Below are 27,959 nucleotides of genomic sequence, written 5' to 3' on the forward strand. Positions count from 1 at the left end.
CAGGACTGACTGAGCCATCTAGATATTGTTATACTAGACAGGAATGACTGAGCCATCTAGATATAGTTATACTAGACAGGACTGACTGAGCCATCTAGATATAGTTATACTAGACAGGACTGACTGAGCCATCTAGATATAGTTATACTAGACAGGACTGACTGAGCCATCTAGATATAGTTATACTAGACAGGACTGACTGAGCCATCTAGATATAGTTATACTAGACAGGAATGACTGAGCCATCTAGATATAGTTATACTAGACAGGAATGACTGAGCCATCTAGATATAGCTATACTAGACAGGACTGACTGAGCCATCTAGATATAGTTATACTAGACAGGACCGACTGAGCCATCTAGATATAGTTATACTAGACAGGAATGACTGAGCCATCTAGATATAGTTATACTAGGCAGGAATGACTGAGCCATCTAGATATAGCTATACTAGACAGGAATGACTGAGCCATCTAGATATAGTTATACTAGACAGGACTGACTGAGCCATCTAGATATAGTTATACTAGACAGTAAAGGTATAAATACTGTGGTACCTTTTATACTGACACCTTTAAGGGGTAATACTGTTACCTTTATACCTTTTGTAGTCAGTATAAAGGTACCACAGTATTACTCCTTAAAGGTGTCAGTATAAAGGTACCACAGTATTACTCCTTAAAGGTGTCAGTATAAAGGTAACACAGTATTACCCCTTAAAGGTGTCAGTATAAAGGTTCCACAGTATTACTCCTTAAAGGTGTCAGTATAAAGGTAACAGTATTACCCCTTAAAGGTGTCAGTATAAAGAGGTTGACTGTAGTGCAGGTCAGGTCTTCCTTCTGGTAGTTCATTGATTCCTGTCTCTAATTGGACAGAGAGAGAGATCCTTCTGGTAGTTCATTGATTCCTGTCTCTAATTGGACAGAGAGAGAGATCCTTCTGGTAGTTCATTGATTCCTGTCTCTAATTGGACAGAGATCCTTCTGGTAGTTCATTGATTCCTGTCTCTAATTGGACAGACAGAGAGATCCTTCTGGTAGTTAATTGATTCCTGTCTCTAATTGGACAGAGAGAGAGATCCTTCTGGTAGTTCATTGATTCCTGTCTCTAATTGGACAGAGAGAGAGATCCTTCTGGTAGTTCATTGATTCCTGTCTCTAATTGGACAGAGAGAGAGATCCTTCTGGTAGTTAACTGATTTCTGTCTCTAATTGGACAGACAGAGAGATCCTTCTGGTAGTTCATTGGTTCCTGTCTCTAATTGGACAGAGAGAGAGATCCTTCTGGTAGTTCATTGATTCCTGTCTCTAATTGGACAGAGATCCTTCTGGTAGTTCATTGATTCCTGTCTCTAATTGGACAGAGAGAGAGATCCTTCTGGTAGTTCATTGATTCCTGTCTCTAATTGGACAGAGATCCTTCTGGTAGTTAACTGATTTCTGTCTCTAATTGGACAGACAGAGATATCCTTCTGGTGTGGAACATGCAGGCATTATTTAATCAAAGCCTGTTTCCAGCATATTGGTAACTGTGGTACTACTACTACTACTACTACTACTACTACTACTATTACTACTACTACCACTACCACTAGGTGTGTGTGTGTGTGTGTGTGTGTGTGTGTGTGTGTGTGTGTGTGTGTCTCTCTCTCAGTGTCCAGGTGTGTACAGGTGTCTCCAGATAGCGTAGTAGTGTGTAGCTGCTCCCATGGCAACGAACAGGTGCCAGATGGCGTGAGCGAATGGGACGACTCCATCGCTCTTAAAGAAGGCCACACCCACTACGTAGAAAATCTCGCCCACCGCCAGCTCACACAAACCTGCCGTGTCCGCCTGCAACACACACACACACACACACACACACACACACACACACACACACACACGATCAGGGCTTAGGGGATAAACTACTTTGAAAGTTGGAACATTGACTTTAGGTAAATGTTCCTGGACGATCAATTGGTGTGTGTGTGTGTGTGTGTGTGTGTGTGTGTGTGTGTGTTACCATGGACAGGATGACCAGTGCAGGCCCCGCCCCCATGGCCACGTATCCTAGTAACTCCACCAGTTTATACCTGCAGGGAGTGACATCACCTCAGATCATTAACGTCAGGGATAGTGGTGTGTGTGTGTGTGTGCGTGTGTGCGTGTGCGAGTGTGTGTGTGCGTGCGAGTGTGTGTGTGCGTGCGAGTGTGTGTGCGTGCGTGTGTGTATACGAGTGTGTGTGTGCGTGTGTGCGAGAGTGTGAGTGTGTGTGTGTGCGTGCGTGTGTGTACGAGTGTGTGTGTGCGTGTGTGTGTGCGAGTGTGTGTGCGTGCGTGCGTGTGTGTGTGGTACCTCTCGTGGAAGTAGTAGACATATGTGGAGCCGATAACCGCCATGATCCAGATAATCCACCGCATGTGAGACGACCACGGACCCAACTCCCTCAGCATTAACCTGGAAACACCCAACAACCTCAGCATTAACCTGGAAACACCCAACTCCCTCAGCATTAACCTGGAAACACCCAACTCCCTCAGCATTAACCTGGAAACACCCAACTCCCTCAGCAATAACCTGGAAACACCCAACTCCCTCAGTATTAACCTGGAAACACCCAACTCCCTCAGCATTAACCTGGAAACACCCAACTCCCTCAGCATTAACCTGGAAACACCCAACTCCCTCAGCATTAACCTGGAAACACCCAACTCCCTCAGCATTAACCTGGAAACACCCAACTCCCTCAGCATTAACCTGGAAACACCCAACTCCCTCAGCAATAACCTGAAAACACCCAACTCCCTCAGCATTAACCTGGAAACACCCAACTCCCTCATTATTAACCTGGAAACACCCAACTCCCTCAGTATTAACCTGGAAACACCCAACTCCCTCAGCATTAACCTGGAAACACCTAACTCCCTCAGCATTAACCTGGAAACACCCAACTCCCTCAGCATTAACCTGGAAACACCCAACTCCCTCAGCATTAACCTGGAAACACATGACCACGGACGCAACTCCCTCCGCATTAACCTGGAAACACCCAACTCCCTCAGTATTAACCTGGAAACGCATGACCATGGACCCAACTCCCTCAGTATTAACCTGGAAACACATGACCATGGACCCAACTCCCTCAGCATTAACCTAGAAACACATGACCATGGACCCAACTCCCTCAGCATTAACCTGGAAACACATGACCCAACTCCCTCAGCATTAACCTGGAAACACATGACCATGGACCCAACTCCCTCAGCATTAACCTGGAAACACATGACCCAACTCCCTCAGCATTAACCTGGAAACACATGACCCAACTTCCTCAGCATTAACCTGGAAACACCCAACTCCCTCAGCATTAACCTGGATACACATGACCATGGACCCAACTCCCTCAGTATTAACCTGGAAACACCCAACTCCCTCAGAATTAACCTGGAAACACCCAACTCCCTCAGCATTAACCTGGAAACACATGACCATGGACCCAACTCCCTCACTATTAACCTGGAAACACCCAACTCCCTCAGTATTAACCTGGAAACACCCAACTCCCTCAGTATTAACCTGGAAACACATGACCATGGACCCAACTCCCTCAGTATTAACCTGGAAACACATGGCCATGGACCCAACTCCCTCAGTATTAACCTGGAAACACATGGCCATGGACCCAACTCCCTCATTATTAACCTGGAAACACATGACCATGGACCCAACTCCCTCAGTATTAACCTGGAAACACATGGCCATGGACCCAACTCCCTCAGTATTAACCTGGAAACACATGGCCATGGACCCAACTCCCTCATTATTAACCTGGAAACACATGACCATGGACCCAACTCCCTCAGCATTAACCTGGAAACACATGACCATGGACCCAACTCCCTCAGTATTAGCCTGGAAACACATGACCATGGACCCAACTCCCTCAGTATTAACCTGGAAACACATGACCATGGACCCAACTCCTTCAGTATTAACCTGGAAACACATGGCCATGGACCCAACTCTTTCTGTCTCAGGTACGGGAAGCTTCATATGGAAGGTGAGTGACCGTGGGATTGGTGGAATAAGTGGGTGTAACATCAGCGCTCTGTGATTTGATTTGATTTTATTTGGATCTCTTTTAGTCCCCATTTGGACTAATCTTCCAAGAGTCCTTAAATATTAAAATACAATTTATATACGAACACATTTTCACATATAACACACTATTACAAACATACATAATATACTAACGTAATAAACCAATAAATAATCAATCTAAAAAATATGAATTCTTCATCTACTGTAATCCCACAACATTTCTGTGTATTATATTTAAATTGGTTTCAAATAATGTTTAAATGTATATATTGAAAGGTTTCTGGTTTGCTCAGTTAATTTATTCCATTTCTTTATTGCTCTAAATCGAAATGTTCTTTTGCCTATTTCTCTTTTCTGTCTGGATGTGATTGGTCAGACAGTTTTGATTGAGCGACGTTGTTTTTTGTTTGTTAACGCGTTTTCATTGGTCAGTTCCTGTGTAGCGATAATGATGCTTCGTTTACGTTGCAGGTTAGGAGAATTAACATAGCAGGTTAGGAGAATTAACGTGGCAGGTTAGGATCATTAACGTAGCAGGTTAGGAGAATTAACGTAACAGGTTAGGAGAATTAACGTAGCAGGTTAGGAGAATTAACGTAGCAGGTTAGGATCATTAACGTAGCAGGTTAGGAGAATTAACGTAGCAGGTTAGGAGAATTAACGTAGCAGGTTAGGAGAATTAACGTAGCAGGTTAGGAGAATTAACGTGGCAGGTTGGGAGAATTAACGTGGCAGGTTAGGAGAATTAACGTAGCAGGTTAGGAGAATTAACGTAGCAGGTTAGGAGAATTAACGTAGCAGGATAGGAGAATTAACGTAACAGGTTAGGAGAATTAACGTAGCAGGTTAGGAGAATTAACGTAGCAGGTTAGGAGAATTAACGTAGCAGGTTAGGAGAATTAACGTACTGTAGCAGGTTAGGAGAATTAACGTAGCAGGTTAGGAGAATTAACGTAACAGGTTAGGAGAATTAACGTAGCAGGTTAGGAGAATTAACGTGGCAGGTTAGGAGAATTAACGTGGCAGGTTAGGAGAATTAACGTGGCAGGTTAGGAGAATTAACGTGGCAGGTTAGGAGAATTAACGTAGCAGGTTAGGAGAATTAACGTAACAGGTTAGGATCATTAACGTAGCAGGTTAGGAGAATTAACGTAGCAGGTTAGGAGAATTAACGTAGCAGGTTAGGAGAATTAACGTAGCAGGTTAGGATCATTAACGTACTGTAGCAGGTTAGGAGAATTAACGTGGCAGGTTAGGAGAATTAACGTAGGAGGTTAGGAGAATTAACGTAGCAGGTTAGGAGAATTAACGTAGCAGGTTAGGAGAATTAACGTAACAGGTTAGGATCATTAACGGTGCAGGTTAGGAGAATTAACGTAACAGGTTAGGAGAATTAACGTGGCAGGTTAGGAGAATTAACGTAGCAGGTTAGGAGAATTAACGTAGCAGGTTAGGAGAATTAACGTAGCAGGTTAGGAGAATTAACGTAGCAGGTTAGGGAGAATTAACGTAGCAGGTTAGGATAATTAACGTAGCAGGTTAGGAGAATTAACGTAGCAGGTTAGGAGAATTAACGTTGCAAGTTAGGAGGACTAATGTAGCAGGTTAGGAGAATGAGGTTAAGTTTAGGAAAAGGGTTAGGCTTAGCTAAAATGCTCTCACAGGCGCAGCCACAAAACGGTCTTGAGTGCAACAAATCTGCCCAATTAGCGGTTTGATTTCCATGCTCCCTCTCCTGATACGCCCGTTTATGTTGACACACACACACACACACACACCTACCAGGGGGTACACACACACACACCTACCAGGGGGTGCACACACACACACACACACCTACCAGGGGGTGTAGGAAGCAGCAATGAAGAAGTAGATGGCCACATGTGTCACACATGTCGCATGTGGAAACGCTGCTCCACTATACTGTAGAGAGACCACAGTTATTACACACAGTTATTATACACACAGTTATTACACACAGTTATTATACACACAGTTATTACACACAGTTATTACACACACAGTTATTATACACACAGTTATTACACACACAGTTATTACACACAGTTATTACACACAGTTATTACACAGTTATTACACACAGTTATTACACACACAGTTATTACACACACAGCTATTACACACACAGTTATTACACACAGTTATTATACACACAGTTATTACACACACAGTTATTACACACCGTTATTACACACACAGTTATTATACACACAGTTATTACACACACAGTTATTATACACACAGTTATTACACACAGTTATTACACACACAGTTATTACGCACACAGCTATTACGCACACAGTTATTATACACACAGTTATTACACACAGTTATTATACACAGTTATTACACACAGTTATTACACACACAGTTATTACACACACAGCTATTACACACAGTTATTACACACAGTTATTACACACAGTTATTACACACACAGTTATTACACACACAGTTATTACACACACAGTTATTACACACACAGTTATTACACACAGTTATTACACACACAGTTATTACACACAGTTATTACACACAGTTATTACACACAGTTATTATACACACAGTTATTACACACAGTTATTATACACACAGTTATTATACACACAGTTATTACACACACAGTTATTATACACAGTTATTATACACACAGCTATTACACACACAGTTATTACACACACAGTTATTACACACAGTTATTATACACACAGTTATTATACACACAATTATTATACACAAAGTTATTATACACACAGTTATTACACACACAGTTATTATACACACAGTTATTACACACACAGTTATTACACACAGTTATTACACACAGTTATTACACAGTTATTACACACACAGTTATTACACACACAGCTATTACACACACAGTTATTACACACAGTTATTATACACACAGTTATTACACACACAGTTATTACACACCGTTATTACACACAGTTATTATACACACAGTTATTACACACACAGTTATTATACACACAGTTATTACGCACACAGTTATTACGCACACAGTTATTACACACACAGTTATTATACACACAGTTATTACACACAGTTATTACACACAGTTATTACACACACAGTTATTATACACAGTTATTATACACAGTTATTACACACAGTTATTACACACACAGTTATTACACACACAGCTATTACACACAGTTATTACACACACAGTTATTACACACACAGTTATTACACACACAGTTATTACACACAGTTATTACACACAGTTATTACACACAGTTATTATACACACAGTTATTACACACAGTTATTACACACACAGTTATTATACACACAGTTATTGCACACACAGTTATTACACACAGTTATTACACACAGTTATTACACACAGTTATTATACACACAGTTATTACACAGTTATTACACACAGTTATTACACACAGTTATTATACACACAGTTATTATACACACAGTTATTACACACACAGTTATTACACACACAGTTATTACACACAGTTATTATACACACAGTTATTATACACACAATTATTATACACAAAGTTATTATACACACAGTTATTACACACAGTTATTACACACACAGTTATTATACACACAGTTATTACACACACAGTTATTACACACAGTTATTACACACAGTTATTTCACAGTTATTACACACACAGTTATTACACACACAGCTATTACACACACAGTTATTACACACAGTTATTATACACACAGTTATTACACACACAGTTATTACACACCGTTATTACACACAGTTATTATACACACAGTTATTACACACACAGTTATTATACACACAGTTATTACACACAGTTATTACACACACAGTTATTACGCACACAGTTATTACACACACAGTTATTATACACACAGTTATTACACACAGTTATTACACACAGTTATTACACACACAGTTATTATACACAGTTATTATACACAGTTATTACACACAGTTATTACACACACAGTTATTACACACACAGCTATTACACACAGTTATTACACACAGTTATTACACACACAGTTATTACACACACAGTTATTACACACAGTTATTACACACAGTTATTACACACAGTTATTATACACACAGTTATTACACACAGTTATTACACACACAGTTATTATACACACAGTTATTGCACACACAGTTATTACACACAGTTATTACACACAGTTATTATACACACAGTTATTACACACAGTTATTATACACACAGTTATTACACACAGTTATTACACACAGTTATTACACACACAGTTATTATACACAGTTATTATACACACAGCTATTACACACACAGTTATTACACACACAGTTATTACACACAGTTATTACACACAGTTATTACACACAGTTATTATACACACAGTTATTATACACACAATTATTATACACAAAGTTATTACACACACAGTTATTACACACACAGTTATTATACACAGTTATTATACACACAGTTATTACACACACAGTTATTATACACACAGTTATTACACACACAGTTATTACACACACAGTTATTACACACACAGTTATTATACACACAGTTATTACACACACAGTTATTACACACAGTTATTACACACAGTTATTACACACACACAGTTATTACACACACACAGTTATTACACACATTTATTACACACACAGTTATTACACACACACAGTTATTACACACACACAGTTATTATAGGCACAGTTATTACACACACACAGTTATTACACACAGTTATTACACACACAGTTATTACACACACACAGTTATTGTACACAGTTATTACACACAGTTATTACACACAGTTATTACACACACACAGTTATTACACACACACAGTTATTACACACAGTTATTACACACACAGTTATTACACACAGTTATTATACACAGTTATTACACACACACACAGTTATTACACACACACAGTTATTATACACACAGTTATTACACACACAGTTATTACACACACACAGTTATTACACACACACAGTTATTATACACACACAGTTATTACACACACAGTTATTACACACAGTTATTACACACACAGTTATTACACACAGTTATTACACACACATACAGTTATTACACACACACACAGTTATTACACACACAGTTATTACACACACAGGTATTATAAACTGTTATTATACACAAACAAAGTTATTATACACAAACAAAGTTGTTATGCACACAGTTATTATAAAGTTATTATACACAGTTATTAATAACGGCTATTATACACGCCGCTATTACTCCCGGTTATTATACACAAACAAAGTTATTATACAGTTAGTATACAGTTAATATACAGTTATTATACAGTTATTATAAACGGTTATTATACAGTTATTATAAACTGTTATTATACAGCTATTATACAGTTAATATAAACAGTTATTATACAGTTATTATACAGTTAATATACAGTTATTATACAGTTATTATAAACAGTTATTATACAGTTAATATACAGTTAATATACAGTTATTATAAACAGTTATTATACAGTTAATATACAGTTAATATAGTTATTATACAGTTATTATAAACAGTTATTATACAGTTAATATAAACAGTTATTATAAACAGTTATTATACAGTTAATATACAGTTAATATACAGTTATTATAAACAGTTATTATACAGTTATACACACAGGTATTAAAGTTATTATACAGTTATTGTACACACAGTTATTATAGTTATTGTACAGTTATTACGTAGTTATTATACACACACACCACATTTATTATACACACAGTTATTACACACACAGTTATTATACTGTGATGACCCTCCCACTCTGCGATGACCCTCCCACTCTGGTACGACTTAGCTCATCATGACCCCACCATTTCATGGCAACAGAGGGCTCTCACGGGGTGTTCGCGAGAGTGCTCGGGGAGGTGTGTAGGGGTTTCCGTTGGTGCTACTACGGTGGAAAGTCCAGACCAGGTCTCCACCGTGCGCATCCCCCCAGAATATGCTGATTTGGCTCTCGCCTTCTGTAAACATAAGGCGACACAATTACCACCCCATTGACGGAGGGATTGTGCGATAAATCTCCTGGTAGACGCAGCACTTCCCAGGAGTCATGTGTATCCCCTGTCGCAAGCAGAGACGGCGGCTATGGAGACATATGCCTCTGATTCCTGCGTGAGGGGTACATTTGGTCCTCCACTTCACCCGCCACCACGAGTTTATTTTTTGTGAAGAAGAAGGATGGAGGTTTACGCCCGTGCATTGACTATCGAGGACTCAATCAAATCCCGGTGAGGTACAGTTACCCGCTACCTCTCATCGACACTGCGATTGAGTCAATGCACGGGCGCGCGTCTTCACTAAACTGGATCTCAGGAGCGAGTACAACCTGGTGCGTATTCAGGAGGGAGACGAGTGGAAGACGGTGTTTAGTACCACCTTTAGGGCATTATGAGTACCTCGTCATGCCGTACGGGTTGATGAACGCTCCATCAGTCTTCCAATCCTTTGTGGACGAGATCTTCAGGGACCTGCACGGGCAGGGTGTAGTGGTGTATATAGATGACATTCTGATATACTCCGCTACACGCGCTGAGCATGTGTCCCTTGTGCGCAAGGTACTTGGATGACTGTTGGAGCATGACCTGTACGTCAAGGCTGAGAAATGCCTGTTCTTCCAACAGTCCGTCTCCTTCCTAGGATACCGCATTTCCACTTCAGGGGTGGAGATGGAGAGTGACCGCATTTCAGCCGTGCGTAATTGGCCGACTCCAACCACGGTAAAGGAGGTGCAGCGGTTTTTAGGGTTTGCCAATTACTACCGGAGATTTATCCGGGGTTTTGGCCAGGTGGCTGCTCCTATTACCTCACTGCTGAAGGGGGGTCCTGTACGGTTGCAGTGGTCGGCTGAGGCGGACAGGGCTTTTGGGCACCTGAGAGCTCTGTTTACCTCGGTTCCCGTGCTGGCCCATCCGGATCCCTCTTTGGCGTTCATAGTGGAGGTGGACCCGTCCGAGGCTGGGATAGGAGCTGTGCTCTCTCAGCGCTCGGGCACGTCACCGAAGCTCCGCCCCTGTGCTTTCTTCTCGAAGAAGCTCAGCCTGACAGAGCGGAACTATGATGTGGGGGACCGGGAGCTGTTGGCTGTGGTTAAAGCTTTGAAGGCGTGGAGACATTGGCTTGAGGGGGCTAAACAACCTTTTCTCATCTGGACTGACCACCGCAACCTGGAGTACATCCGAGGAGACTGAATCCTCGTCAGGCAAGGTGGGCCATGTTCTTTACCTGTTTTGTGGTTACCCTGTCCTACAGACCAGGTTCCCAGAATATGAAGGCAGACGCACTGTCCCGGCTGTATGACACAGAGGAGCGGCCCATGGATCAGACTCCCATACTCCTGGTAGCGCCGGTCATGTGGGAGCTGGACGCGGACATTGAACTGGCGTTGCGTACAGAGCCCGCTCCCGTCCAGTGTCCCGCTGGGCGTCTGTACATCCCGTCTGCTGTCCATGACCAGTTGATCTATTGGGCCCACACGTCACCCTCCTCTTGTCATCCGGGGATCGGTCGGACGGTGCGCTGTCTAACTGGGAAGTACTGGTGGTCCACCTTGGCAAAGGACGTGAGGGTTTATGTTTCCTCTTGCTCGGTGTGCACCCAGTGCAAGTCTCCTAGGCACCTGCCCAGAAGTAAGTTACAACCCTTACCCGTTCCACAACGGCCGTGGTCGCACCTATCAGTAGATTTCCTTAACCTGTTGGGGATAGGGGGCAGTATTTACACGGCCGGATAAAAAACGTACCCGATTTAATCTGGTTACTACTCCTGCCCAGTAACTAGAATATGCATATAATTATTGGCTTTGGATAGAAAACACCCTAAAGTTTCTAAAACTGTTTGAATGGTGTCTGTGAGTATAACAGAACTCATATGGCAGGCAAAAACCTGAGAAGATTCTGAACAGGAAGTGGCCTGTCTGACAAGTTGTTGTTCATCTTGGCTCTTTTTATTGAAGACTGAGGATCTTTGCTGTAACGTGACACTTCCTACAGCTCCCATAGGCTCTCAGAACCCGGGAAAAAGCTGAAAGATTGAGGCAGCCCCAGGCTGAAACACATTAGCGCGTTTGGATAGTGGCCTGTCAGAGGACCATTAGACTGGGGCTTGTGCACGAGGGCACGAGATGTTTTTATTTTCCCTCTCTTTGAACGAAAACCACCACTCCCGGTCGGAATATTATCGCTTTTTTACGAGAAAAATGGCATAAAAATTGATTTTAAACAGCGGTTGCCATGCTTCGAAGTACGGTAATGGAATATTTAGATTTTTTTTGTCACGAAATGCGCCGTGCTCATCACCCTTCTTTACCATTCGGATAGTGTCTTGAACGCACGAACAAAACGCCGCTATTTGGATATAACAATGGATTATTTGGGACCAAACCAACATTTGTTAAGTCCTGGGAGTGCATTCTGACGAAGAACAGCAAAGGTAATAACATTTTTCTTATAGTAAATCTGACTTTGGTGAGTGCTAAACTTGCTGGGTGTCTAAATAGCTAGCCCTGTGATGCCGGGCTATCTACTGAGAATATTGCAAAATGTGCTTTCACCGAAAAGCTATTTTAAAATCGGACATAGCGAGTGCATAGAGGAGTTCTGTATCTATAATTCTTAAAATAATTGTTATGTTTTTTGTGAACGTTTATCGTGAGTAATTTAGTAAATTCACCGGCAGTGTTCGGTGGGAATGCTAGTCACATGCTAGTCACATGCTAATGTAAAAAGCTGTTTTTTTATATAAATATGAACTTGATTGAACAAAACATGCATGTATTGTATAACATAATGTCCTAGGGGTGTCATCTGATGAAGATCATCAAAGGTTAGTGCTGCATTTAGCTGTGGTTTGGGTTTATGTGACATTATATGCTAGCTTGAAAAATGGGTGTCTGATTATTTCTGGCTGGGTACTCTGCTGACATAATCTAATGTTTTGCTTTCGTTGTAAAGCCTTTTTGAAATCGGACAGTGTGGTTAGATTAACGAGAGTCTTGTCTTTAAAATGGTGTAAAATAGTCATATGTTTGAGAAATTGAAGTAATAGCATTTCTAAGGTATTTGAATATCACGCCACGGGATTACACTGGCTGTTGAGTAGGTGGTACGCAAGCTAAGTCCTGCTGTCTCCTCCCTTTGCTCGGTCTCCCTACGGCCCTACAGACTGCGGAGGCCTTGTTTACACACGTCTTCCGGCACTACGGGGTACCTGAGGAGATAGTGTCTGATCGGGGTCGTCAGTTCACGTCGAGGGTCTGGAAGGCGTTCATGGAACAACTGGGGGTCTCAGTCAGCCTTACCTCAGGTTTTCACCCAGAGAGTAACAGGCAGGTGGAGAGAGTAAACCAGGATATGGGTAGGTTTCTAAGGTTCTATTTCCAGGACTGGCCGGGGGAGTGGGCAGCGTTCGTGCCCTGGGCAGAGATGGCCCAGAACTCGCTCTGCCACTCCTCCACTAACCTTACCCCCTTCCAGTGTGTATTGGGGTATCAGCCAGTTCTGGCTCCTTGGCATCAGCGTCAGACCGAGGCTCCTGCGGTGGACGACTGGTTCCGGCGTGCGGAGGAAACATGGGACGCCGCCCATGTCCACCTTCAGCGTGCTGCGCTGCGCCAGGTAAGTGGGCGCAGACCGTCACCGCAGTGAGGCCCTGGTGTTCACACCGGGGGACCGGGTCTGGCTAACGACCCGAAATCTGTCCCCTCCACCTGCCCTGCCGGAAGCTGGGCCCGTGGTTTGTGGGGCCATTTAAAGTCCTGAGGAGACTGAACAAGGTGTGTTACAGGTTACAGCTTCCCCCCGATTACTGTATTAACCCCTCGTTCCATGTGTCTCTCCTCAGGCCGGTGGTGGTTGGTCCACTCCAGGAATCTGAGGTGCGGGAGGTTCCTCCACCCCCTCTGGACATCGAGGGGGCCCCGGCGTACTCTGTTCGTTCCATCATGGATTCGAGACGTCGGAGTGGGAGGTGGACCCGTGGGAGGGGTGGAGGGGTACGGTCCGGAGGAGAGGTGCTGGGTTCCGGTGGCGGATGTGTTGGACCCTGAACTGCTGAGGGAGTTCCACCGTCGCCGCTGGAGTCGCGCATCAAGGGGGAGGTACTGTCACGACTTCCGCCGAAGTCGGCTCCTCTCCTTGTTCGAGCGGCGTTCGGCGGTCGATGTCACCGGCTTTCTAGCCATCGCCACTCCATTTTTCATGTATCCATTTGTTTTGTCTTGTTCCCTGCACACCTGGTTTTCATTCCCTAATCACACTGCATGTATTTATTCCGCTGTTCCCCTCCATGTCTTTGTGTGATATTGTAATTGTTACGTGTTTCGTGTGTACGCGCCAGGCTGGGTTTTTGTCCGTTATTTCTGTGGTATTTCACGAAGGTTGTTTATTGTAACATTTGCTAATTTTTTGTGACTGTTTCGCGCCTTGCACTTTTACCTTTGGCTGGAGGTTTTGACGCAGTGGCGTCTGTCTGTTTTATTGCCTCTGCCTAAATAAAGTGTGTGCCTGTTCACAACTCTCTGCTCTCCTGCATCTGACTCCTCCTGCACCTGACTCCTCCTGCACCTGACTTCTCCTGCATCTGACTTCTCCTGCATCTGACTCCTCCTGCACCTGACTCCTCCTGCACCTGACTCCTTCTGCACCTGACTCCTTCTCCACCTGACTTCTCCTGCACCTGACTCCTCCTGCACCTGACTCCTCCTGCACCCTGACTCCTCCTGCATCTGACTTCTCCTGCACCTGACTTCTCCACCAGTAGCGCTCACCGTGACAGTTCGGAGAGATTTGGGCCCCGCCCACTCAGACTCTCTGGTTCACGGGCAGAGTTTCATTCATCTAGGGGTTGAGCCTGGCTGCCGTGGTAACGCTGACTTCAGTCAAGAGTGTCACTACTGTCAGGGTTCCGATCATTGGAAAAACAAACGTCCTGTTCTCAGGGCTAAAAGTAAATTCAGTACTCACGCTAAAGTTAAACATAAGCCTATGGCGTTAGCAGCGCCTGTCCCACATCAGTTCACTCCCGTCACTCCGTCTCAGGCCCAGGGGCAGGTGAAAGGCCCAATCGATCCAGATCGTTTACCTTTCATTACGGAGGGTTTTAGCGTCTCTGTTAGGAAGTAACGACCCAGTGCCATTGAAGATCCTGGGACACAGGTTCCTCTGAGTCGTTTTCTGTAGTCTGTTACCCTTCTCTGCTGAGACTGATTCAGGGAATAGTGTTCTAATTAGGGGAATAGTAATTAGGGGAATAGTGTTCTAATTAGGGGAATAGTGTTCTAATTAGGGGAATAGTGTTCTAATTAGGGGAATAGTAATTAGGGGAATAGTGTTCTAATTAGGGGAATAGTAATTAGGGGAATTGTGTTCTAATTAGGGGAATAGTGTTTTAATTAGGGGAATAGTGTTCTAATTAGGGGAATAGTGTTCTAATTAGGGGAATAGTAATTAGGGGAATAGTGTTCTAATTAGGGGAATAGTGTTCTAATTAGGGGAATAGGTTTGAACTCTGTCAGTTCCATTACATTAACTGATGTTGGATTCTGAACTGGTGAAAGGTGAGGTTGTTGTGGGGGTGCATCCTTCGTTGCCTATCGAGGGTATCGACGTTATCCTTGGGAATAACTTGCCAGGTGAGAGTGTATGGCCTGTCGTGTCTCCATCTCTAGGGGTTTCATCTAAGCCGTCACTTGTAGGGATTCCCGATGAGAGAGCACAGAGTTTCCCCAGAGGTGTTCTCTGTAGGGATTCCCGATGAGAGAGCACAGAGTTTCCCCAGAGGTGTTCTCTGCGTGCGCGGTGACGCGCTCCATGAGCCGTGGCCACCTGGTCACTGCGTCGGCTAACGATGATGTTACGAAGAAATCTGTCACTACTTTTCCTGTGATCCCGTTATCTGTGCTCCGATCTTAACGACAATCCAAAAAAGACAAATAATGAAAAATGGTTTGATTATAACTGTAAATGAATAAGAAAAAAAAACATAGAGGACCAGACAACCAGGATCTGTTCCTTCAGTATTGGGAAACACTGGCAGACTCTCAGAACATAGAGGACCAGGATCCTTCAGTATTGGGAAACACTGGCAGACTCTCAGAACATAGAGGACCAGGATCCTTCAGTATTGGGGACACTGACAGACTCTCACAACCAGGATCCTTCAGTATTGGGGAACACTGACAGACTCTCAGAACATAGACAACCAGGATCCTTCAGTATTGGGGAACACTGACAGACTCTCAGAACATAGAGGACCAGGATCCTTCAGTATTGGGGACACTGACAGACTCTCAGAACATAGAGGACCAGGATCCTTCAGTATTGGGGAACACTGACAGACTCTCAGAACATAGAGGACCAGGATCCTTCAGTATTGGGGAACACTGACAGACTCTCAGAACATAGAGGACCAGGATCCTTCAGTATTGGGGACACTGACAGACTCTCAGAACATAGAGGACCAGGATCCTTCAGTATTGGGAACACTGACAGACTCTCAGAACATAGAGGACCAGGATCCTTCAGTATTGGGGACACTGACAGACTCTCAGAACATAGAGGACCAGACAACCAGGATCCTTCAGTATTGGGGAACACTGACAGACTCTCAGAACATAGAGGACCAGGATCCTTCAGTATTGGGGAACACTAAAATAATCCAGACAGACAACGTTTAAACACCAAATAACGCAGAGCAGAATTAGGCCGATAGCCGCTAATTATCATAATCCAGAAAAAAAACGTTAAATTCTACACCCACCTAAAAGGAAGCTATTCCCAAACCTTCCATAACAAAGCCATCACCTACAGAGAGATGAACCTGGAGAAGAGTCCCCTAAGCAAGCTGGTCCTGGGGCTCTGTTCACAAACACAAACACACCCCACAGAGCCCCAGGACAACAACACAACTAGACCCAACAACCAAATCATGAGAAAACAAAAAATATATTTACTTTGGAAAGAATTAACAAAAAAACAGAGCAAACAAGAATGCTCTTTGGCCCTAAACAGAGAGTACACAGAGGCAGAATACCTGACCACTGTGACTGACCCAAACTTAACAGATGCTTTGACTATGTACTGTGAGCATAGCCTTGCTATTGAGAAAGGTCACTGATGGCTCTCAAGAGAAGACAAGCTATGTGCAACACTGCCCACAAAATGAGGTGGAAACTGAGCTGCATTTCCTAACCTCCTGCCCAAATGTATGACCATATTAGAGACACATATTTCCCTCAGATTACACAGATACACAAAGAATTAGAAAACAAATCCAATTTTGATAAACTCCCATATCTAATGGGTGAAATACCACAGTGTGCCATCACAGCAGGAAGATTTGTGACCTGTTGTCACAAGAAAAGGGCAACCAGTGAAGAACAAACACCATTGTAAATAACACCCATATTTATGTTGATTTATTTTCCCTTTTGGACTTTAACTATTTGCACATCGTTACGACACTGTAGACATGACATGACATCTGAAATGTCTCTCTATTCCTTTGGAACTTCTGTGAGTGTAATGTTTACTGTTCAGTTTTTATTGTTTATTTCACTTTTGTTTATCTGTTTCACTTGCTTTGGCAATGTAAACATACCTTTCCCACACCAATAAAGCCCCTTAAATTCAATTTGAAATAAAGACAGAGGTGTCTGATCAGAGATACTAACCGGAGGTGTCTGATCAGAGATACTAACCGGAGGTGTCTGATCAGAGATACTAACCGGAGGTGTCTGATCAGAGATACTAACCGGAGGTGTCTGATCAGAGATACTAACCGGAGGTATCTGATCAGAGATACTAACCGGAGGTGTCTGATCAGAGATACTAACCGGAGGTGTCTGATCAGAGATACTAACCGGAGGTGTCTGATCAGAGATACTAACCGGAGGTGTCTGATCAGAGATACTGATCAGAGATACTAACCGGAGGTGTCTGATCAGAGATACTAACCGGAGGTGTCTGATCAGAGATACTAACCGGAGGTGTGTGATCAGAGATACTAACCGGAGGTGTCTGATCAGAGATACTAACCGGAGGTGTCTGATCAGAGATACTAACCGGAGGTGTCTGATCAGAGATACTAACCGGAGGTGTCTGATCGGAGATACTAACCGGAGGTGTCTGATCGGAGATACTAACCGGAGGTGTCTGATCGGAGATACTAACCGGAGGTGTCTGATCGGAGATACTAACCGGAGGTGTCTGATCGGAGATACTAACCGGAGGTGTCTGATCGGAGATACTAACCGGAGGTGTCTGATCGGAGATACTAACCGGAGGTGTCTGATCGGAGATACCAACCGGAGGTGTCTGATCGGAGATACCAACCGGAGGTGTCTGATCAGAGATACTAACCGGAGGTGTCTGATCAGAGATACTAACCGGAGGTGTCTGATCGGAGATACCAACCGGAGGTGTCTGATCAGAGATACTAACCGGAGGTGTCTGATCAGAGATACCAACCGGAGGTGTCTGATCAGAGATACTAACCGGAGGTGTCTGATCGGAGAGATGTCTGATCAGAGATACTAACCGGAGGTGTCTGATCGGAGATACTAACCGGAGGTGTCTGATCAGAGATACTAACCGGAGGTGTCTGATCAGAGATACTAACCGGAGGTGTCTGATCTTCCAGGCCACGGTGTGAAACAGAGTGGAGGAGATGAATAGACCACTAAGCCCCGCCCCGTACAACCAGGCAGCAGCAGCCTGCCATTGGTCCACAGACAGGAAGTAGAGTACAGACCCGCCCACCAGGCTGGGGATGATCCAGAGCTGTGGAGGATCATGGGTAAACAAGGCATTATGGGTAGAACCAGAGATAAAGAGATGAATCTGTAGATAGGTTGTGTGTGTAACTCACTCCATGTGTGGCACAGTTGGCAGCGTGTTCGTAGTCTGTAAGTCGATATCTCTTACTGGATGGAACTCTGCCATTCATGAACCTGGAAAACACAACCTGGATACTGCTGAACACAACCAGGATACTGCTGAACACAACCTGGATACTGCTGAACACAACCTGGATACTGCTGAACACAACCTGGATACTGCTGAACACAACCAGGATACTGCTGAACACAACCTGGATACTGCTGAACACAACCTGGATACTGCTGAACACAACCAGGATACTGCTGAACACAACCAGGATACTGCTGAACACAACCTGGATACTGCTGAACACAACCAGGATACTGCTGAACACAACCAGGATACTGCTGAACACAACCAGGATACTGCTGAACTCTGCCATTCATGAACCTGGAAAACACAACCAGGATACTGCTGAACACAACCAGGATACTGCTGAACACAACCAGGATACTGCTGAACACAACCAGGATACTGCTGAACTCTGCCATTCAACCAGGATACTGCTGAACTCTGCCATTCAACCAGGATACTGCTGAACTCTGCCATTCAACCAGGATACTGCTGAACTCTGCCATTCAACCAGGATACTGCTGAACTCTGCCATTCAACCAGGATACTGCTGAACTCTACCATTCATACCAGGATACTGCTGAACTCTACCATTCATGAACCAGGATACTGCTGAACTCTGCCATTCAACCAGGATACTGCTGAACTCTGCTATTCAACCAGGATACTGCTGAACTCTGCCATTCAACCAGGATACTGCTGAACTCTGCCATTCAACCAGGATACTGCTGAACTCTGCCATTCAACCAGGATACTGCTGAACTCTGCCATTCAACCAGGATACTGCTGAACTCTGGCATTCAACCAGGATACTGCTGAACTCTGCCATTCAACCAGGATACTGCTGAACTCTGCTATTCAACCAGGATACTGCTGAACTCTGCCATTCAACCAGGATACTGCTGAACTCTGCCATTCAACCAGGATACTGCTGAACTCTGCCATTCATGAACCAGGATACTGCTGAACACAACCAGGATACTGCTGAACTCTGCCATTCATGAACCAGGATACTGCTGAACTCTGCCATTCAACCAGGATACTGCTGAACTCTGCCATTCAACCAGGATACTGCTGAACTCTGCCATTCAACCAGGATACTGCTGAACTCTGCCATTCAACCAGGATACTGCTGAACTCTGCTATTCAACCAGGATACTGCTGAACTCTGCCATTCAACCAGGATACTGCTGAACTCTGCCATTCATGAACCTGGACCACACAACCAGGATCCTGACTGTTTAATGTGTCTCCTGGCCTCTATAAGTACTGTCAGGTACTGCTGAGCTCTGACATCCACCTTAAAACCTAACTCTGGCTCTATGCATAGCAGCCCATGCTAGTGTGTGTGTGTGTGTGTGTGTGAGGTGTGTGTGTGTGTGTGTGTGTGTGTGTGTGTGTGTGTGTGTGTGTGTGTGTGTGTCTTTAATCAGCAGTAAATCTCTCTCAATCCCAGTTTACAGAGAGAGGCACATCTGGACATGTTATGAAACCACATTTCATAAATCAACACACACACACACACACACACACACACACACACACACACACACACCGCAGGTTTCAGGGTAGTGACGCCAGGACAGCTGATTCCACACAGAGTCCCACGAGCAGAAGCTGTGTGACGGGGTTCAGGGTAGCTATTTACTTCCATGTTGTTTGGTTAGTTGCGTCATTCCACACATTGTGTTAAATCTGTTTGTATTTTCTCTAAATCCCTTTCAGTATTCTCTCTAAATCCCTTTCAGTATTTTCTCTAAATCCCTTTCAGTATTTTCTCTAAATCCCTTTCAGTATTTTCTCTAAATCCGTTTCAGTATTTTCTCTAAATCTGTTTCAGTATTTTCTCTAAATCCGTTTCAGTATTTTCTCTAAATCCATTTCAGTATTTTCTCTAAATCTGTTTCAGTATTTTCTCTAAATCCATTTCTACCATTTTGATGTATAAGATGATCCATTTCCCCATATAAAGGTTTTAGTTACATAGAGAGATACGGGATGTGGAGGCTGCTCTAACACACCTTATTCAGCTCATAAAGGTTTTAGTTACCTAGAGAGATACAGGATGTGGAGGCTGCTCTAACACGCCTTATTCAGCTCATAAAGGTTTTAGTTACCTAGAGAGATACGGGATGTGGAGGCTGCTCTAACACGCCTTATTCAGCTCATAAATGTTTTAGTTACCTAGAGAGATACAGGATGTGGAGGCTGCTCTAACACGCCTTATTCAGCTCATAAAGGTTTTAGTTACCTAGAGAGATACAGGATGTGGAGGCTGCTCTAACAGGCCTTATACAGCTCATAAAGGTTTTAGTTACCTAGAGAGATACGGGATGTGGAGGCTGCTCTAACAGGCCTTATTCAGCTCATAAAGGTTTTAGTTACCTAGAGAGATACAGGATGTGGAGGCTGCTCTAACAGGCCTTATTCAGCTCATAAAGGTGGTGAGAGGTGCTGATTTGTAAACTGAGTTATTAGAGCAGGGCTGGAGCAAAAGCCTACAGTACCAGTATCTCTTCAGTAGCAGAGTGGTGTGTGTGTGTGTGTGTGTGTGTGTGTGTGTGTGTGTGTGTGTGTGTGTGTGTGTGTGTGTGTGTGTGTGTGTGTCTCAGTGAGCCTGAAGGGACAAAGGCTCTGATCAGAGAAAGCATTGTTATCCTCCAAAAGAGGGGCACTCTGCCTCCAACTCTGCCCATATCTCCCCCTCCCTCTCTCTTTCCCTCCCCCTCTCTCCCTCTCTCTCTACCTCCATCTTCTCCCTCTCTCTACCTCCATCTTCCCCCTCTCCCCCTCTCTCTACCTCCATCTTCACCATCACCCCCTCTCTCTACCTCCATCTTCCCACTCTCCCCCTTTCTCTTTCCCTCCCCCTCTCTCCCTCTCTCTACCTCCATCTTCCCCCTCTCTCCCTCTCTCTTTCCTTCCCCCTCTCTCCCTCTCTCTACCTCCATCTTCCCCCTCTCCCCCTATCTCTTTCCCTCCCCCTCTCTCCCTCTCTCTACCTCCATCTTCCCCCTCTCTCCCTCTCTCTTTCCCTCCCCCTCTCTCTACCTCCATAGTGGGGTGGCTGTGTCTACCTCGACTGGGCTTGAACTTTCACCTGCTCTCTCTCTCTTCTCCCTCTCTCTACCTCCATCTTCTCCCCCTCTCCCTCTCTCTACCTCCATCTTCCCCCTCTCCTCCTCTCTCTTTCCCTCCCCCTCTCTCTACCTCCATAGTGGGTTGGCTGTCTACCTCGACTGGGCTTGAACTTTCACCTGCTCTCTCTCTCTCTCATTCTGCTTGTTGCGTTAGAATGGGGACCTATAATCTGCAGCAGTGAACAGAATGAACAGAATGTTAGTAATGCTGAGTATCAGACGTGGCGTCTGGTCCACCAGATCTTTACATCTCAGAGGATCTGTTTCTGAATCCTGCTAGTGGCAAGACACACACACACACACACACACACGCACACACACACGCACACACACTTGTCCCCAAGCGCATCGGTGCACATGGCTTCACATCAGCTATCAGACACCCAACCCCAACCATCAACCAACCCAACCCCAACCATCAACCAACCTAACTCCAACCATCAACCAACCAACCCAACCCCAACCATCAACCAACCCAACCCCAACCATCAACCAACCATCAACCAACCTAACCCCAACCATCAACCAACCCCAACCAACCCAACCCCAACCATCAACCAACCCCAACCAACCCAACCCCAACCATCAACCAACCCAACCCCAACCATCAACCAACCATCAACCAACCTAACCCCAACCATCAACCAACCCCAACCAACCCAACCCCAACCATCAACCAACCCAACCCCAACCATCAACCAACCATCAACCAACCCAACCCCAACCATCAACCAACCCAACCCCAACCATCAACCAACCATCAACCAACCTAACCCCAACCATCAACCAACCTAACCCTAACCCAACCAACCTAACCCCAACCAACCCAACCCCAACCGTCAACCAACCCAACCATCAACCAACCCAACCCCAACCATCAACCAACCCAACCCCAACCATCAATCAACCCAACCCCAACCATCAACCAACCTAACCCCAACCATCAACCAACCCAACCCCAACCATCAACCAACCCAACCCCAACCATCAACCAACCCAACCATCAACCAACCCCAACCCCAACCATCAACCAACCCAACCCCAACCATCAACCAACCTAACTCCAACCATCAACCAACCCAACCCCAACTGTCAACTAACCAACAAACAACAATATTAGCTAAGTAGTTGAATAAAACGTCCCTTTATCAGAGTAATATTAATTCCTCTGTCTAGAATAATATTCTGCCTACCTTCCATATCGGCTCTTCTTAAAGTCCATACCGGCGACAACATGTATTTAACGGTTTCACTCGGCCCCGTTACTGTTCTCAGCTATCAACTAGCGAGGCCGCAACGGATTACCCTGGGCATCTGAACACAAACAGGAGCCCACACTGGGAGGGAGGGAGGGGGAGAGAGGGGGAGAGGAAGGGAGAGAGAGAGAGGGAGAGAGAGAGAGAGAGAGAGAGAGGAGAGAAGGGAGGGAGAGAGAGAGAGAGAGAGAGAGAGAGAGAGAGAGGAGAGGAGAGAGAGAGAGAGAGGAGAGAGAGAGAGAGAGAGGGAGGGAGGGAGGGAGGGAGGGGAGGGAGGGAGGGAGGGAGGGGGAGACAGAGAGGGAGGGAGAGAGAGGAGAGAGACAGAGAGAGAGAGGGAGAGAGCCAGGGGGAAGAGAGAGGGAGGGAGGGAGGGAGGGAGGGAGAGAGGGAGAGAGGGAGGGAGGGAGAGAGGGAGGGAGGTGGGGAGAGAGGGAGAGAGAGGGAAGAGGACAGAGAGGAGAGAGAGGGAGGGAGGGAGAGAGAGGGAGAGAGAGAGAGAGAGAGGAGAGAGAGAGAGAGGGAGGGAGGAGAGAGAGAGAGAGGGAGGGAGAGGAGGGAGGGTGAGAGGGGGCGAGAGGGAGGGAGGGAGAGAGAGAGAGAGGGAGGGAGAGAGGGAGGGAGGGGGGGTGAGAGGGGGCGAGAGAGAGAGAGAGAGAGAGAGAGAGAGGGAGACAGAGAGGGAGGGAGAGAGAGGGAGAGAGACAGAGAGAGAGAGAGGGAGAGAGCCAGGGGGAGAGGGAGGGAGAGAGGGAGAGGGAGGGAGGGAGGGATTCACATACGCTGCTGCTACTCTGTTTATTATCCATCTGATTGCCAAGTCACTTTTACCCATACCTACTCAGAGAGGCTGCTGCTTACATTAAGACCCAATCACGGGCCACTTTAATAAATGGATCACTTGTCACTTTATACAATGCCACTAAATAACGCCACTTTAATAATGTTTACATATCTTACATTGCTCATATGTATTTACTGTATTTTATACCATCCATATACTTACATGTACATATTCTCATTCACCCCTTTAGATGTGTGTGTATAAGGTAGTTGTTGGGAATTGTTAGATTACTTGTTAGATATTACTGCACTGTTGGAACTAGAAGCACAAGCATTTCACTACACTCGCATTAACACCTGCTAACCGTGTGTATGTGACCAATAACATCTGCTAACCATGTGTATGGACCAATAACATCTGCTAACCATGTGACCAATAACATCTGCTAACCATGTGTATGGACCAATAACATCTGCTAACCATGTGACCAATAACATCTGCTAACCATGTGTATGGACCAATAACATCTACTAACCATGTGACCAATAACATCTGCTAACCATGTGACCAATAACATCTGCTAACCATGTGACCAATAACATATGCTAACCATGTGACCAATAACATCTGCTAACCATGTGTATGGACCAATAACATCTGCTAACCATGTGACCAATAACATCTGCTGACCATGTGTATGGACCAATAACATCTGCTAACCATGTGACCAATAACATCTGCTAACCATGTGACCATTAACATCTGCTAACCATGTGTATGGACCAATAACACCTGCTAACCATGTGTATGGACCAATAACATCTGCTAACCATGTGACCAATAACATCTGCTAACCATGTGACCAATAACATCTGCTAACCATGTGTATGGACCAATAACACCTGCTAACCATGTGTATGGACCAATAACATCTGCTAACCATGTGTATGGACCAATAACATCTGCTAACCATGTGACCAATAACATCTGCTAACCATGTGTATGGACCAATAACATCTGCTAACCATGTTTATGGACCAATAACATCTGCTAACCATGTGACCAATAACATCTGCTAACCATGTGTATGGACCAATAACACCTGCTAACCATGTGTATGGACCAATAACATCTGCTAACCATGTGTATGGACCAATAACATCTGCTAACCATGTGACCAATAACATCTGCTAACCATGTGTATGGACCAATAACATCTGCTAACCATGTGTATGGACCAATAACACCTGCTAACCATGTGTATGGACCAATAACATCTGCTAACCATGTGTCTGGACCAATAACATCTGCTGACCATGTGACCAATAACATCTGCTAACCATGTGACCAATAACATCTGCTAACCATGTGTATGGACCAATAACATCTGCTAACCATGTGTATGGACCAATAACACCTGCTGACCATGTGTATGGACCAATAACATCTGCTAACCATGTTTTGATTTGATTTGACTATTTCCTTTTTTATTTCTCTAGTTTGTCTAACTTTTTAACTCTGGATTGTTGTGAAAGGCACACGCATACATTCACACTCTTCACATACAGTGCCTTCGGAAAGTATTCAGACCCCTTGACTTTTTCCACATTTTGTTACGTTACAGCCTTATTCTAAAATGGATTAAATAAAATCCTCAGCAATCTACACGCAATACCCCATAATGACAGAGAAAAAAGTTTTTTTTTTAAATTTTAGCAAATTTGTTAATAAAAAAATACAAAACAGATACCTTGTTTACATAAGTATTCAGACCCTTTGCTATGAGACTCGAAATTGAATTCAGGTGCATCCTGTTTCCATTGATCATCCTTGAGATGTTTCTACAACTTGGAGTCCACTTGTGGTAAATTCCAACAGTTGATAGTGCATGTCAGAGCAAAAACCAAGCCATGAGGTAAAGTAATTGTCAATAGAGTTCAGAGACAGGATTGTGTCGAGGCAGAGATCTGGGGAAGGGTACCAAAACATTTCTGTAGCATTGAAGGTCCCCAAAAACAAAGTGGCCTCCATCATTCTTAAATGGAAGAAGTTTGGAACCACCAAGACTCTTCCTAGAGCTGGTCGCCCGGCCAAACTGAGCAATCAGGGGACCTGATGGTCACTCTGACAGAGCTCCAGAGTTCCTCTGTAGAGATGGGAGAACCTTCCAGAAGGACAACCATCTCTGCAGCACTCCACTAATCAAGCCTTTATGGTGGAGTGTCCAGACAGAAGCCACTCCTCAGTAAAAGGCACATGACAGCCTGCTTGGAGTTTGCCAAAAGGCACCTAAAGGACTCTCAGACCATGAGAAACAAGATTCTCTGGTCTGATGAAACCAAGATTGAACTATTTGGCCTGAATGCCAAGCATCACATCTGGAGGAAACCTGGCACCGTCCCTACGGTGAAGCATGGTGGTGGCAGCATCATGCTGTGGGGATGTTTTTCAGCGGCAGGGACTGGGAGACTAGTCAGGATCAAAGGAAAGATTAACGGAGCAAAGTGCAGAGAGGTCCTTGATGAAAAGCCCTGAGCGCTCTGGAGCAGGTTAAGACTGGGGCGAAGGTTCACCTTCCAACAGGACAATGACCTTAAGCATACAGCCAAGACAACGTAGGAGTGGCTTCGGGACAAGTCTCTGAATGTCCTTGAGTGGCCCAGCCAGAGCCCGGACTTGAACCCGATCGAACATCTCTGGAGAGACCTGAAAATAGCTGTGCAGCTACACTCCCCATCCAACCTGACAGAGCTTGAGAGGATCTGCAGAGAAGAATGGGAGAAACTCCACAAATACAGGTGTGCTTAGCTTGTAACGTCATACCAAAGAAGACTCGAGAATGTAATCGCTGCCAAAGCTGCTTCAACAAAGTACAGAGTAAAAGGTCTGAACACTTATGTAAATGTGATATTTCAGTTTTTTATTTTTAATACATTTTCCAAAAAATTATAAAAACCTGTTTTTGCTTTGTCATTATGGGGTATTGTGTGTAGATTGACGAGGAGGGGAAAAAACAATTTAATACATTTTAGAATAAGGCTGTAACGTAACAAAATGTGGGAAAAGTTTCTTACTTTTGAAAAATGTTGCATTGTTGGTAAAGGGCTTGTAAGCAAGCATTTCGCGGTAAATACTGTTGTATTCAAGGCATGTAACAAATACAATTTGATTTGTGTACATTACATTACATTAGTCTCCAGTTCTTATTATACCGCCGTTGTCCAGTGTCTAAAAATTATGAAAATGTATGTTGTCAGACTGCGCCATCTCCTGGTGACAAGTACGGCAGAATATCAATAATATCAATAGTATAGCCACGACCACAGAACAATCAGACAGATATTTCACAGGATGTGTAAATATGAAGCATCCGGTTGGCGTTTCCACTCACTACCAAATATGGTGATGAAGTAACCGGAAGTGTGCTTCCTAACGGAAATCTCTGCCCACTGTGATTAATATGTTCCCATTGGAAACGACAGGCTCTGGTTTATCTTGGGTTGGTTCATAAAATCTTTAGTAAAACGGTGGTCGTTGAACAGATTATTGTTTCAACTGAAAACGAGATTCCGATAAATTATAGATTTTTCAGACGTTGCCCATTAATTTTAAAGTGATTGTCATTTACCACACGTCGATTTATCTTCTTCCATCCCCATTC

At 44.2% G+C, this 27,959-nt stretch overlaps 1 pseudogene; it reads right to left on the minus strand.

Moving 5' to 3' along the window:
• Positions 1–1,609: 1,609 nt before the first annotated feature.
• LOC115188899 (monocyte to macrophage differentiation factor 2-like) lies at positions 1,610–23,574 on the minus strand (annotated as a pseudogene).
• Positions 23,575–27,959: the final 4,385 nt, after the last annotated feature.

Source organism: Salmo trutta, unplaced genomic scaffold (genome assembly GCF_901001165.1).
Source record: "Salmo trutta unplaced genomic scaffold, fSalTru1.1, whole genome shotgun sequence".
Classification (NCBI taxonomy): domain Eukaryota; kingdom Metazoa; phylum Chordata; class Actinopteri; order Salmoniformes; family Salmonidae; genus Salmo; species Salmo trutta.